The sequence below is a fragment of the Anopheles darlingi genome, chromosome 2, assembly GCF_943734745.1.
Source record: "Anopheles darlingi chromosome 2, idAnoDarlMG_H_01, whole genome shotgun sequence".
Classification (NCBI taxonomy): Eukaryota; Metazoa; Arthropoda; class Insecta; order Diptera; family Culicidae; genus Anopheles; species Anopheles darlingi.
In genome coordinates, this window is record NC_064874.1 from 33720786 (window position 1) to 33736902 (window position 16117).

Sequence of the window (16117 nt, forward strand, 5' to 3'; positions counted from 1 at the left end):
GTACTTACTGGCGGCACGTGGCGGCCGCTTCCGTGACGTGAACGGTAGTATTCGAAGCCTCATTGTAATACACCTCAACACACACACATACACACGGATTGCTAGGCTGTTGAAGGTTGAAGGTTGGCCAAAAAAACACTTTTTGGCCAATTCATCCGAAAAGGGGAAAGGGGGTTTGATATTGGGGGGCAGGGGGACGAGGGTGTGGATTGTTTATTTTCGTTTCCATGCCAGGCTCAGGATCAGGAGCTTCTGTATCTAATTTCACAAGCCCCATATTTCCCGGCGGAATTTCTCGCTTTTACTTTATACGTGTACATGTGTGTGTGTGGGTGTAAGGTATGCGAGTGTCACTGGAAGGCGCGTGGAGCATGTTTGTTTGTCTTTATTTAAAAAGTGAATAGCAGCATCACCGTCAGCTTGTAAACTGTTCCTGGAGTTTTGATCTCGCCCTCGTCGTCGTCGTCGTTAGCAAAACGGGAAATTTCCTGGAAGGAACCATTCATCGGGGGATGTAATCAACTTCGCAGCCAGCTGTGATCAAATACAGTTGCATCACTGGTTTGGTAAACTAATACAGGCTAGCATAGCATGGCCTTCTGGTTGATCTGTAGAATTCCCTTGACGTAAATGGCTAGCGTTCCATGAAATGTTCTATATTCCAATTGCATACTTATCCAGATCCAAATCGGGTGGATTATCGCATAATGTGAGCTCACAGGATTATCGCGTATGATATGAGCATCAAATTCTATGAAAATATGGGGACAACGCGTGTTGGAACGTTCTAGGATCCGGGGACGGTGCTGTTACGTTTACGTCTGATGTGATATCCACATTTTAGTCGTAATAAAGCTACAACAGCAAAGGCTAGGATCTGTTTGTACATTAGTCAAACAAGATTCATTTTATCAGTATATTTGCCAGTATATCATTAGAATAGTTATGCATCTTGGATAAGGACCAAATCAGAATTTTGCAGAGAATATAGCTTCCAAAAGTCATCAATCGCTTAGGTTGTAACCTTCTTAAACATCATAAGAATTATAGGCTTTCTGGTAACGATAATTGTTAGCAGAACTGCCATGCTACTAGAAAAAATGCTTCTTTTGTTTTTTTTAACATAAGCTGTGAAGCATAATATTTTAACTTAGTGATGGTTTAATATGCGTATTTAACGCTTGATACAAACTTGATTTAACGCTTTCATAACTGGCGATGATTTACTATCAAATAACAAAATAACAGTACATCGTAAAACTATCGTATATAGAGCACATACGGTAACCAAACGCGAAGATGAAAAGAAGAAATTTGACCCAGTACTCAAACAATCTGGTTTAAATTTTAAGTACTCTGTATTACATCGGGGAGGCACTCCCATAGCAGTATGAAAAATACTTTGAATTTTCATGGAATTTCCCTCAATCGAGAATGTTTTGTGTAATTTTGAAACTGATATAAACTGATAGTGCTCGAGTTCAAAAGAGAGTGGAATAATTTCGTCAATCAGGAAAATCAATTAATCCGAAAATGATAACAAAATTGTAATTATAATACAATTATCGGGATATTCTTTTTTCATTCTAAAAGGCGACAAACGTAGTTATCATTGTCAATTAGTACACTAGTGATGCTTGATTTCACGAAAGAAAACGAATCATTTGCTCGACGAATCCCAGTCACCGAACAAAGACAGCCCAGATTGATGCATCATTAGTCAACGATACACCGCCACACGTGTGCACTGATGCACTTATGCAAAACTAAAGGCATAATTACCCAACGATGGGGAGGGAAGCAAATTACATTCAAATGCTGCCTGGCAGGAGTGTAGTTATCGTACCGTGCCAAGCGGTAATTACTTATCCAATTTGCCACGCTGGAGAACTGTCCGTGTCGCTGGCATTAAAGGAGGAAGGTGGACTCATCCTTTTGAAAACCGGTGGCTGTAAAAAAAAAGTCGCCACTTTTTAATGACCAATTGCTTGGTCATTCCAAGGCATCACCCACTCGACTCGTGCGACACGTGCGACGTGGCATGTGAGGAAAACGAGAGAAATATTTTCCAAGAATTGTTTGCAAAAAAAAAACGGTGCACGCGTTAAGTGACATTTAAGAATTCCATCATCAGTGGTCTCACCAGAGAGCTGTTAACGAGGCTGATTGTTCTTCGTGAAAATATGAATTTAAACCACAATCGGGGCCCTATTTCTGGTGTTTAAGAAATAAAACAAAAGGAATCCACTTCTGCCTTCATTATTGCTTCCCAACAATTGCTGGCGTCTGGTGGTTTTTGGGCGGTTTGTATGGATAACCGACCGCGCCGAGGATTTCACTCATTAATTAGCTCTCAAACTCAAGCCAACTCCCAACCCAAAAAAAAAAACATACCATCGAGCAGACGACTATGCTGGCGCACAACAGCATAGAAGACAGCTGACCAAACAGAACCTGTTGTTTCGGCCTCGACGGAGCGTCTACCGGACCGTCTGTTGCTGCGGGGCTCTTACCAACAAGAGCTTACTTACAACAAGAACAACCCCGCGTACACACGCATACACAAGAACACACACACACACACACTTTTCGCAAAAGAAAACCAACGGAATGAAGGCTGGAAAAGAATGAGTTTTCCACCGGTGAACCAACACGAGCAAATGTGCCAATGACATGCACACCATCCGGCGTTGGGGCCTCCGCTCCCCTCCCAGGGGCCCTCACTTATGCTTGTGCGATCCCCAAAAGCCAGAGCCGGAGCATGGCCGGCTACCGGTACCCGAAATAGCAAACTCGACCAGGGAAGAGGTTTTCGAAAATTGGTAAGAACTTCAAATAGCTTACTTTATGCCTCCCGGCGCCCCCAGTGGCGTGACGAACAGCCGGCCGCAATGCCCGGAAGCGACACCAACGTCCTAGCGAACGCAAACCTTTGGATTGGATTGTCCAGATGGGGGTTGGTGGAGGGCTTTCAGGAAAATTAAAAATTACAAACCATCACTTTCGATGCGATGCGAATGTGTGTGTGTATGTACTCGGCCAACAATGACCAATGACGTTACCAATGATCACACACTACGCTGCTCCTGCTGCTGCTGCAGTGTTAATCCACCTTCCGATTTGTTGTAATCCATCTACCGGGTGGTAAGATGCTTGAGAGGAAGATAAAATATGGGCACTACGCATGCAGACACTCACACACACATACACACACACGCATTAGTAGTGGCCAGTAAAGGTGCAGGGCCACGATGGCAATTTTCACAACTAAGAAACTTTCATCGACTTTCATTGAGGCTTGTTGCGAAACTTTACTTCAAATGCAAGGCCACCATATTTGTATTCACTAGTTTGGAACCAATTAATTCCTTTCTTTGGAAATTGTATTGTAAATTGTATATGTATTGTATCAACAGGTTATAAAACGAAAAAAAAATCCTATGGTCCTATAATTATCTTTCGTTCAAATAAGATTATTATTTGGCCATATAAGAGCGATATAATTAAGCCGAGGAATTTAGACAGTTCCTTACAGCGAATTTTAATGCGGGTTGGATAACGCCAACTTGGATTTGAAAGCGAATTTCCATCACCTTAACCTTGTTCCGTCACGATACCAACTATATTTCAACCTCTTTTTGCCAGTTTTTGACGCAAAGATGCTACCGTTGCCATGCACCATAATATGCGCTGAAACTGAAACATCAACACTTTGCCCTCGTCGTCAACGTCGAGTACGAGTTGAACCATAAGGACAACTCCAAGAAGAAGGGTTCGCCGGTCCTTTGGTCCAGTTGTAAGTGAGTTTTGTCGGCTCCATTCAGCAGCGGCAAAGCGCATAACGAGCTCCTCTTAGCTGGATGGACGATACCGATTGCAACGGCTGGCAGCGCCGTCCGGTCCCAAAAACTGGCCACGGAGCCAAGAGCACACTCCAAAAACCATCGGCCATCATCGACCATCGATCGAGACCATCGAGTTGAAGGGGAAGCCTGCCAAATGGCTCTACCTACCTACGATACGTTCATAAGACAAATACACCTTTGACGGTTAACGGAAGGAGGGCGAGAGGCGTGAGGGGAAGGGGGCATTTTTGGCATGGGAGTGGGGGGCCGCAAACCCAAACACTCACGCTCCGAGGGTTTTGGGCTGGTAAAAGCAATTTTCTAGAAAGCTATCGGCCACCGGTAGCCGGATGCACTCCTCGCTCGCTCTGCTGCTGCTGCTGCTGCTGCTGCCGCGGAAAATTGGGGAAAAGTTTCCGATAATGAAACATACAGACATCACACACACACACCCACACACTCATACGCACACATGCATGCAGAGAGAGAGGAGTTATGAAGAACGGCGGGGTTGGAAGAAGATTTGTGGGCTAGCGTGCATGAAGTTGAAGTTGATGGGAAAGTTTTCGATGAAGCATTGCCGGTGCTGCAGTTGCTCTTTTATCGCAACACACGCACGCACGCACGCACGCACGCACTCACGCATGTCCACCCTTATCACCACCCTCCACAGAAAGGGAAAAAAAACAAACAATTCGCTACCGCATGCCGGTGAAGAAGAAGAAGAGTAGGAAGTAGCAGAAGAAAAGGTAGAAAAGTAGAAGCAGAAGTGAGAAGTTTTGGGCTAAAGCGAAATGGGAAATGAGGAAAGAAAAACTCGAAGGAGGAAATTCGGATAAAACAAAACAAAGAAAACTCACCTCTGGTGTGTAGGTAGGAGTGTTTGTGCCCGTGTTTGTTAACCGCGGTAGACAGTTCGCGCCCTGGCAGCTCTTGCGGTGAGTGTGGGTGAACCTGCGAAGTAGATAAACATTGCGTGAGATGATTGCTATCGCCACTTAATCTATGGTAGGTAATGTTCAGCCGGAGCAACATATGCTGCTGTATGTTTTGTCATCGGTGGTGGCGGTGGTAATGAAAATTTATGAACCAAATGGGCCGGGCGGTGCGCTATTTCCGAGGGCAAATTGAACGCTTAGTTCGATCGTTTGTTAAAATAAAAAAGGCGATACCGGCAGCTGTGTGCTAGCGTTCGTTTGTTGATGTTTCATTGGCAAGAATATATGAAAGTCGATCAAAGAAACATATTTTGGTAATGCTTCAAAAACAGAGAGTCCGTTTTGTTTGGTTATGGGTGGCCATAAAACACTCAATGATTGTTCAATGATGATTTGTTCAATTGGTATAAATTTGATGTACTATTTTATGCTAAAATGTGTAATAAACCGTGAAATATCGTGTAATGATTCTTGAACTTTTATTGGTTGTCGAGAAATCGAGGTGCTTCGGAAACAGAATTAGCATTCTCATTCAGAACCTTTAAAAACAATTCAGAACGGAACTCAAAGTCTTTGGAGTGAACTAACGACGACGATCTCGTAGACGAACTATTAGAGAGCTCTACAATGATAGAGAAATAACTGAGCGTTCTGCAGCTAGCAAGTTGATAAGCGTTGCTGTTTGTTTTTAAATGAATGGTTGAATTGGAATGAACGTTAGACTTTTGAATCATTACATTCGGTTGCACTTTCAACCGAACTGATCCATCAGTAGTTTCTACAATTTTGCTGCTTTATCAATTAAGGAAAATAATGTTTAATCATGACCAATTATAATATTTTACCACTGATAAAATTTTTGATGTTGAAAACTTCGATTATATAACGATATTTATGGTCAAATGAATAAAGCAAAGTAAATATCTTTTTGCGTTGATCTTACTTTGCATCGTTTGCATGCTAATCGAGCAGCAACCTCAAAGGCGTGTCTCACTTTGAATGCTTTAAGCAAAATGTGGGATTAGGAAACTTTATTATAGAAAGCTGCTCATAAGCAATGACTAGCATACCGTAATAACTTTGTTTGATTTGTTAGATGCTATTTCTTTCGGAGAAACGTTACGCATAAATTGTGCTAGGTGTTCTGATGTGCCTTTAAATTTTTTTCAATGAATCGTGTGTCATGTCATGATATGTCATACCATTTGGTAACTCATCTCACCCTATCTCCGTGCTTCTCCTTTATGCTTTTTGATAACGTTATAAAACATTTTCTAGTAATACTGAATAGCTTGTAAACCGCGATTCCACCTAAGTATAAGAACGATAATTTCGAATCGAATCTCGACTACCCTGACTTTCCGTTGCATTTCACTCTCTCCACCGGATGACTACATCGAAAACGGATTCATTTACTCTTCCTCTCTGGTCATCTCTGGTGATGGCATCCCATCCACTTCAGACTCCACCCGAGAAGTCTGGCGCCCGGGAGTTTCCTGACCTCGATTCAAGTGCATGTAGCCGTGTATCACGGTGCAACCTTTTCTCCGCGAACTATAAGCTAATTTGCAGACGCTTGCGGCGGTTCTCTGGTACCGGAACCCGCGTTGGTTGAGGGCTTTCCGTTTCAATGTTGTACCAAGACCCGCTCCCCTTCTCTTCTTCCATCGTTTTTTTTTCTTTCTATCGAAGCTCTCACCGTTACTGACACTGGCAGCTTTCTGTGGAACCCAAAAACCCCCCGGCCCCCATCAACCACCAGCGTATTTCAGTTTCGACAATGTGTACTAGCTGGAACAAAACCGCGGCGCGCGGACCACACTACACATAAATGATGGTGGTGGTGGTCGTCGTCGGCTTGGTCGTGGTGCTTGTTCAAAGCCGGACGAACTGAGCCGGACGGTTCAACAAAAAAAAACGAGAAACGAAAGGTGGTTGCAAATTGTGGTGCATCTTAGAGCACGGAAAGTGCTGGCTGCTGGTTCGTGTACTGCTACTACTCTTCCGGAAGCGCGGAAATCGTTTTCTTCTTTCGCATTCGAAGCAACAAGCGTCGTTGCTTCCACTCGCGTCGCTGTTAACTAGCTCCGGTCAATTGCACTGGCGAAAGGTGAGATGCAGCGAACAGCGAGCAATCTTGTACCTTGGCGTGCCATGGTGGATTTTGTTCAGGTACAGATCGTTCCGGTGGCCCGCGTCCTCATCGCAACACTGCAGCTACACGCTGCTGCTCATCAAGTTCAAACAAATGGCGGCCGCTACAAAAGCCAAACCACCGCCAGGTACCAGGATGGTATCGCGGTACCAAGCGCCACGGATGAAGAGGAACATACCGGTGGAAAACGGGATAATGAATATTTTCACAGCACTCCAGCAGCACGATGCCCAGAGCTCTGCACTCGAAACCGGTGAATTAAGGATTTTTACCGGAACTTGGATTATTTTTTTGTGTTTCCAATTCCACGAAGAATCGAGGATGTTGGAATCGATGTTACGTGGTTTTTGTTGAGTGCAGTACCACGAGTTCACCGGCGGTGGCCAAATAGTTGTGCATTTGATCTTCTTATTTAATGTGAAAGGAAAGAAGAGATTTTAATTGAAATGATCAATTCATTCCAACGCAACCAAGCGCTGTGCTTGTCAGTCAATAAGTCTGCTGCAAGCATTACGCACGTTGTACGTATGCGTCAACGAGTCATTGCTGGCGGGGTTCGCTTCTTACCGAAGCATAACAGTGTTCACAACTCGGTTGAAACGCGAGGCACTACGTTTCTGCCATCGCATCGTTGCATTTTTGGCAGATGGAAGATTGATGACCGGACCGGTAAGGTAGCCCGGACCGGTAAGGTAGATCGGTACATAATGAGCGTAAACGCAAACGCACCAAGCGGGATACCTCGTTATCTGCTAGAAAAGGCAAAAGTCCTTCCCAGGCGAATGCGGCCGTTGAATTGCACTGCAAACAATGGACGGACGGACGCTCGCGAGATTCGAGGCGGCCGCAACCGAAATCGACGCTCACCTGACGGTTGCATGATAATGAAGATTCGTGAAACTCATCCAAAGCCACGTGCAACAACGTGCAACCGGCCCAAAAACCCCTTAACGAGCGAGCGCGCGCTCCACATTAGAATTCCTCGAGCCTTGAGCCGTTTCGTCATCTCTTTTCGGGAGTCAAAGTAACCTGTGCATGGTTTGGTGCGGCGAATACCGCGAAACGGGTTCCAGTAGTATATGCGGCGTGCATATGTGTATAGAGGTAGCTGTTACTCCAAGGCAGTTCCAATGAATTTGCAATATAATGCCTCAAGCAACATCACCGTTCAGAGTTTTCCCGCGGGCCATGTAGGTGTAAAGGTTGGTCTTGTCTCGTCGAAAGCACAGTGAGGTTTCGGTAATACGTAACCATTATTGCATTCTCCGGGAACCAGGAATTTGAGGTCCACCAAGGAACTTGCGCTTATTGCAAATGGAACGGTTAAAAGCGGTTTGCTGTCATTGCAAAAAGGCAACCGAAGCTCGTCGTGTAATATTGCATATGACGGCATAGCTGGCAGTCCGATGCAATGGATTATGCAAACACAAGTACGACACGCAGTAGAGAGGAATCCCACAAGCAAAGCGAATCTAACATCGAGCAGTTGCAGGTGGTATAATAAGGATCCTTCAGCATTCGGTCAAGTTAAGTGAAGTCCTGGTAATGGTAAGTGTCAACTCCTATAAAGACTACACTATGGGTTGTCCAGCACAAGTGGTCGTTGCATAGGACACTCAAGGACACTTTGCTTTGTATTTGTGCGCTCATTTCAATAATTAATCGTCAGTAGATCGCCTTCCGTTTGCTCACTCACTGCGCTCACCGCGGTTTCTATCACTGCAACTGCCGCCAGATTGACCGCCACAAGAACAAGCCACAACCCCATCCACGATGTAACCTCACCGGAAACAATCTTGCATCGCATCGTGATCATTTCAACCGAAGTCCCAAAAATACAAACAAACGTTCGGTCAAACAATTAATGCTTCCACACCCGGGTCATTCCGGACCAGACCCGACCTGCCAAAAGACTCCCAACCAGCAGGAGCACCCTCAAGCCCACTAACGAAAATCTGGATCCGGAACCGGATGCACCTCCATTACATCGTCAAAAAGTGGACATCAGGCAGCCACAACCCTCGGTCGGTCATCAGTCGCCCATTCCTAATGGTCAGCTGCTCATCTGCATCTGCATAATGAACTTCCTTTCACCATGGCCCATGGTTATGGTTGGCATTGCATCTTGCACACCGGATCCTTGGTGTCTGCCTCTGTGTGTGTGTGTGTGTGAAGTTGAATCGTCCCTCCGGTTTGTCATTGCTGACCATATTTTCGGTGCAAGCAGGCGGCTCGGTGGCCTGATAATCAACAAATGTTTGCCAAATTTCGTCCGCTCAAGTCACAGTCGTGGCACTAACGCTGGCAATGGTGTAATCAGGGACCAGCAGGAACTGGCCGCGGGGCCTGACGGTTTGCCCTTTGCATAATTTATGGCGTGCTGGCATGTGTTCATTGTGTGACGTTCACATCTTCTCGTTTACAGTGTGCATCACATGTAGTTATGGTTTGCCTATAAGTCTGTTTACTATTATTTATTTCGGCAAAGAATAGATTATATTTTTAAGAAATTGAAATTCAATTTACAAGTGTTTAAAGTTTACTTTAGACAACCGCTTGGCATCGTTACATCTATTAAAATTAGAGTACCTGGTTAATAACAGTGAAACTTTCTCGAAACTAATGATTATTCACTGTGAGACATTGCGAAACGAGATCATTTCTGTTCTCAACTTTAGCGTCGAAGAACCTACTGATGCATTTCTGATCGTTTTCATTGATGTGCAAGCCTTGAGAGATCCATAATACAAAGGAAGATGAGTGGAATACCAACCAAGTCTGCTTAACGAACCCAACAAACACAGTTTCTGTACAGATTCTATTTTTTCTGCATTTAAACGATCAAAGTGAGATTTTTAGTATCTTCAACAATATCATTTAGAAAATACAGGATTGTTTGTTAAAGATGCACATGGGATCAATTTACCAAAACAATTACTTGCTTACGACCAGCAAAGTAGATAATTTATATGGTTATATGCCATTTATATGGTTATTAACAAGAAAATGTAAATCAGCTAAAAACTATTTCCAACTATTCCATTAACAAACGTTCTATGAAATAGCTTGGTATTAACTGGACCCCTTTCGCTAGAGTGTATTGATCATTCCAGATGAATAATCTACGACGTAGCTTCAAACAGACTTATCGCTGACATATTTTTTTAATGCATATCAAAAGGGTAATCCCCAAGCGAGAACTCTTTTAATTCCATCCAACACAAACGACGGCTCATAAAACGTAATCTCTCGACCTTCACTTCAAACATCCATGTATTGCTACATCACTGTTAACCTATCGGAGCTTCACTGGTCCCCCCCACAAATGTTTTCCATACTACAACAGCATCATGACAATGCTAATGGTGCCTGTCGTCTCCTGCCACTCCGGATTCCGAGTATCCAGAAAAGTCAATACCCATTTGCCTCCCGTCCCTCGAGGTGTGTGTGTGCCGGTGATAAATATAACTTCAACTAGAACCGGAGTGAGCCGGCTCACTCGGTGGTCGGTCTGGACAGCGAGTATGCGTGCCGAGGTCAGACCTCCCACTACCAGCCAGCCAGCCAGCCAGCGAATGCATTTTATCTGCATGCTGCTCAACCCTGACTAATGCTCCCGTTAGTTTCTTCCCCTCCAGCGCGGACCCACTCGTTTGCCGCTAATTGGAGCTGGATCCTCGTTCGTCCGTGCAGCCTGGCCAGAACTAACGGAACGAATTGTCATTGTTCCGCCACCACCACCACACGAACGCACCGAACCAGTAACAAGTAGCCAAGTAGAGACGACAGAAACGACGACCGAGAACCGAGAGGCCGAGTGCGTAAGCCGGAAAACAAATGGATCCAAGCGGTTTCCGGTCCTGGGGTACCCCGGGTGGTACCAAATGGAACCCCTACTGGCACGCACATTCACACGAGGGTCCCGGAGTACCAGGACCGTAATCCAATTAAATGACAAATAATTATCCCGTAAATTGTGATTTAAGCCGGTGTGGCCACCACCACTACCACCACCGTCAACAACAGACCCCTAGACCTACGACCCTCAGTGGTAGGTACTATAGTCTCCAATCGACCTCCAGAGCTCGCCGATACAAAGCGATACCGAACCGATAAAAACTCATTAAAAGCTATTTTTCTTTTCTGTCCACCTGACCCACACCCACACCCAGAGGGTAGGGAATTGGGTGCTTCAAAGGTAAGCCAGGCACACAGGCAGAAAAAGAAAAGTCTCCAGCGCTTTTTCAACAACGGTAGTAAAAAGAAAAAAAACCGGAGCACGCCGGAGTCGATTGCTTTGGCGCCCAGAATACAACCACCCCATTGGCAGGGGGCGACATCGATTGGCGTTACAATTTACGGCACCTGAGCCTGTGACAGTTTAACGCAATGGCCACGGTAACAACGGTCACGGATTAGGGAGGTAACTCCCGACCAAGGGGTGTGTGTGTCTGTGTCGTGTGCGACGGTCGGAATGTCATTTCGATAGCGAGCAGAGCGTTAAGGTGGCCGTCACCTGGCCCTGCCAGCAGGCCAGCACGAGATGATAGGGTTACGCCGTTTGCCGCTAATTTCGCAGAAAGTTACTCAACCATAATGAAGGCATCCGCGTTGAGCTATGGTGCGACCGGCTATGCCGGGAGATTAATTGATCACATTAAGCACGCGGTAATAGATCGTCTCGACGTCGAGATGACGACGAGACGAGAGTGACGGAACCGGTCGGGTCGCCGGTTTCACGGTACCAAATACCCGTGTAGATCCTTAATTTATTGACACACTTTGCGGGTTAGAGAGAGAGAGAGAGACGAGAAGGGATAGTTGGGGCTTTCGGTTCCCGGTGGACAGTAATGTAATATCGAAATTCGCTAATGGTAATTATTAACCTGCATCTTAACCGGCTAAGCTTCGAAGGTTTGAGTGAACCTCGATTATGCTTCAATTAAACTAGATCATAATGCTGCCTGCGAGCGTTCAAAGGGCTTTAAGGAATGTTGGAGATATGAAGGTTTAGATCGGTGGGCTTACGGTGACGAGTAGATTCCCTTGCACAGCGGTTTCATTATGGAGCATGATGAAGCAATGGTTGAGCATTCCGGGAATGACCGGACATGTCGACACAACTCAGTGCAGCAAGACGTTGTTAAATAACTTAGCAGACTACCAAGACACAAGACAAGCGAGTTTACGGTCAAGAACTGACAACAGATGATTTTTTTAAATATGGTCTCGTGCTTTAATATACAGTATGAAAAACCAAAGTTTATCCACCCCTACAAGAAATTTACGTTTTGGCTGTTGTCTCCAAACATCTAACTAAACACTGATAGCGTCTTAAAAGATGCGTATTCGAATAAAGAACTAAACTGCATGTAAAAACCATACGATACTATACAATTCCATACATTGTTTTGTTTGGAGTAGATAAACTTTTTTTGCGTGTTTTTCGTACCTTACTCGATTATTTTTGTGATATTTTTTTTCTATCCGGCTAGTAAAATAAAGAAGAATATAAAACCAATCTATTTTTTTAATAAACCAATTGATACACGATTTTTTATTTGTTGACTGAGATGTTGGGAGAAAACAGCCAAAACGTAAATTCTCGTAGGGGTGGATGAACTTTTTTTACATACTGTATTTTACATCGATCATTCACTTAACCAGCTCAAGCTTGGGAATTCATTTAAAACAACTGTACCATAAGCATAAGCGTACCATATTTGGACACGAACTTGGCGCGTTGTTTGCCGAAGCAGAAAATAAAAAGAATTGAAGGAAAATGAAGATAAAGTACTTGACTATTATTTATTAGTTTGTGTTTTTCCATATTTTTTCTAACAGCGAATTAGACTGGCATTACGTTCGCTATCAACGGCTTGTTGGTTGTTTTTAATCGTTGAACTGAAAGAAGATATCGTGTGTCAGTGCATGAAATAAATATTACAAAGCGCAAAACAATTAACTGTTATCTAGTATTAAATTATCATTGGAAAACGAAAATAACTATCGCGAATTGTGTAGCTTAACTCTACCTGCAACAGTCAAGCTGTCAGGTTGATAAATATGGAGTTCCATTTGGCACGTCCCTGAGATGCAGAGAAATGGACGAGATCGATGATCCTCGGTCGATGAGAGAATCATTCATGTTAGAATGATCCGAATGGCGCATCGAATGCATCCGAATTAGTTGAACTCAGGGCAGAATCCATGGTAGGGTTTTTGTGTAAGCAACAGCAAACATCTTGGAATGAATCCGCAGCATTCCATGCAGCTCTAATTCAACAACAACAACCAACGTACACCTGCTAAGCTAAGAAGCTTTTCTTCCAACTTCCAACTAAACTCCGAAAACGGTTCTATACAAACCGGCAAATAGCACTCGTAGCACACTAGCTGCACTAGGTTTTTGGTTCACCAAACAGGGCCTGCAGTTCGTGGCGCAACAACGAACGCCAAATGGTACCCCGATTATGGTAACCACAGACCAAGATGAAAATTAAATCCAACCCCAACCCATCCACATCGGTGAAGCGACGAAAGGGTCGCTCGTCCTCAAAGTCCCTCTAGCCCACACAGAAGCCAACAGTGGCCAGTGAAAAACAATCCAATATTTCACTTTGCAGCCAAAACTTTAAATCCTGGCTTTAACCCTACAGACTGGCCAACTTTCATTCTCCTCCTAACGAAGCTCAACCGAAGGGGGAAGGGGGTTCCTTGCGTCTTCAAACGATGTATTCAAGCGTATATGTTTTTCTAACACACACATAGACACACACTCATGCTTCTGCACCTCGCTGCTTTGTAAGTCCTGTGGCTGCGAAGAGTGTTGGCGTATGGACCCCCCTCCCCAGGGGGTTTGGTGGTAGTCTGGAGTTCAAAGTTTCCACCCCGTCCTCCAGCACGGGGGGTTGCTACATGGTTCTCTGTTTTTCTTAGATTAGAATCAACATTTTCTTTGGTCGTGCTGGTCAGTCGTGAAGCAAAAAGTGCAATGCTCGTCCGGTGGACACCAGCACCAGCAACAGGAACCGGACTCGGACCCGGACCCGGACAGGCCGATGCAAATCCAACGCTCCAACGGTTCATCGATCACCGTGTCCGTGTCCGTGTGTGTATTCTTATGAGTGTTCTCTATCCTTAGGCAAAACAAAAGCGGCAAATGCGACCGAAGACGTGTTGCATTAGTGTGCTGCTTGGGAGCATAAGTCGGCCATTTAGATAACAGACAGATGCAAATCGCAAATGCCTTTAAGCGCCAACTAGCAAATGGTGCCGATATGATTTATCCTGACCTCCTTTACATTCCCCAGTTTTTTTTCTCTCTCTCTCTCTCTTTTCGTTTAACTCAATCATTGATGTCCGTTTCGTCCGGAAAATTCCGGAAACGGAACGGAGCAGCTGCTCAACCCGGAATTGGGATTTTGTAAAAATAGACCGTGAGAAATGGACCGCCTGTGTCGGACGGTCAAAACGACGTCCCCAAGAAAAAAGGACGCGCCACGTGCCAAAAATCGTGTTATCGGGCGCCGCCCAAAATTGACAAAACAAGATCCGGACGATCCAGATTACAGAACACAAACAACACGGCCGCATCAATGCTCACACGCAAGCAGCCTGTAGTAGCTTGCTTGCTTGCTCTGCAAAGTAATAAATGCCCACGGCTTAGACGGCACTTTCGGGGGTGGTTCGCTGGGATGCTTACGGATTTGGACCACCTCGCACCCGGCGGGAGGATAAGAGGACTGCTGGAAGTGGATTCGCTGTTCTCACTAGCGGATGATGTCCGGCGTAAAACCACAAACCAACAAAGCGAAGAGAAGAAAGTAAGGAAGAGAGGGATAGAAAGAGAAAGAAAGAGAGAGAGAGAGCGAGAGAGCCAAAACTCAAAGTGAAAGGATTAACAACGACTTCAAAGCGAAGAAACGCAAGCGAGGAACCAGCACCTGCCAGCGGTGAGGCATCAGATTAAGGGATTGCGGAGTGCGGTTTGAGCGGCTGGGCTGGACTGGACGGCCGTGGCCCACTCCGTGGGTGTCAAAGCCATGAATCAACGGACCCCGTCCTGTGTCTCCTCCTTCCGAGAAGTGGCCGCAAGTAGGTGCGAGCCTAGTTTCCATCTTCTTAAAGGTTTTTGGTGCCTGGACCACTGTTGCTACTGCTTGGGAGACACCGGAGTACGCAAAAGGTAGCTCTCTAGCTCTGGCTAGCTCTCGACCACACCATAAGCCGTCTCTACCACACCAAAGAATGGAGAAAAGCGCGAGCAGCAACGTTAATGCGCCACTCGGAAGGAAGAAAGGGAAGGCTTACCGCTTTCGGCGGTAAGAAAAACTTCTTTCCCCTTGGAACCGATCCGGCATCCCGGTCCCGGTCGGTGTTCGGTAATCGTTATTGGAATGAGAAATGAAATTGTTAATATTTCATTACACGCCGGCGCGAGGTGGTGATGTGCTTCGAGCGAACGAGTGTGATTAGAAATTCATGGGAAAATAAATGTTTTACACTAAAACCCGGATCCCGGATGCAGGAACACGGCACACTCTAATGGTCCTGGGTATGCTCGGTCATCGCAACCCACCCACCGCGTGTGAAGACTTGCTTCCATCGCAAACGTGCTCACGGCGCTCGGGCTCGGGCACTAGCTGGCTGGCCACGACTGCGGCGCGCCCGCACCGATGTAACCGATTGCCGAAAACTATTTATTTATATTCTGGGACGCGCATGTCTTTGGCGCTAAATTGCTCCGTACCACGGAATGGTGGCGCTCCTGGAAGGTGAGCTCCCCGGTGAGCTTAGCACTGGTGATGGAAAATGAAAATAGTGATGCAGCAGAATGGAGCACAGGAGCACAGGATCGATGTACCTCACCACGGCCACTCCCGCACCTCACATCACGCTTTCTTATTCCCACCGGGAACCACAAACAAATCTATTGGAGTAACGCTCGGGAATGAGACTGCTGCTGGTGCTGTTGGTCGATGGTCGATTTGATGTGTTCCTCTCCGGTCTATCGCTCTCGCGATAGGAAGCATGGCCGGTGGAGGGCGAGAGTAAATTACTGTAGATTTATCTTGCTTACTTTCATCGGGAGTGCCATTTTTCCCTTCACTTTATGGTTCGCTCTTCTCCCGGACTTTTGCTGTCGACAAAACCGCTCTATGGCGCGTATAATGCTG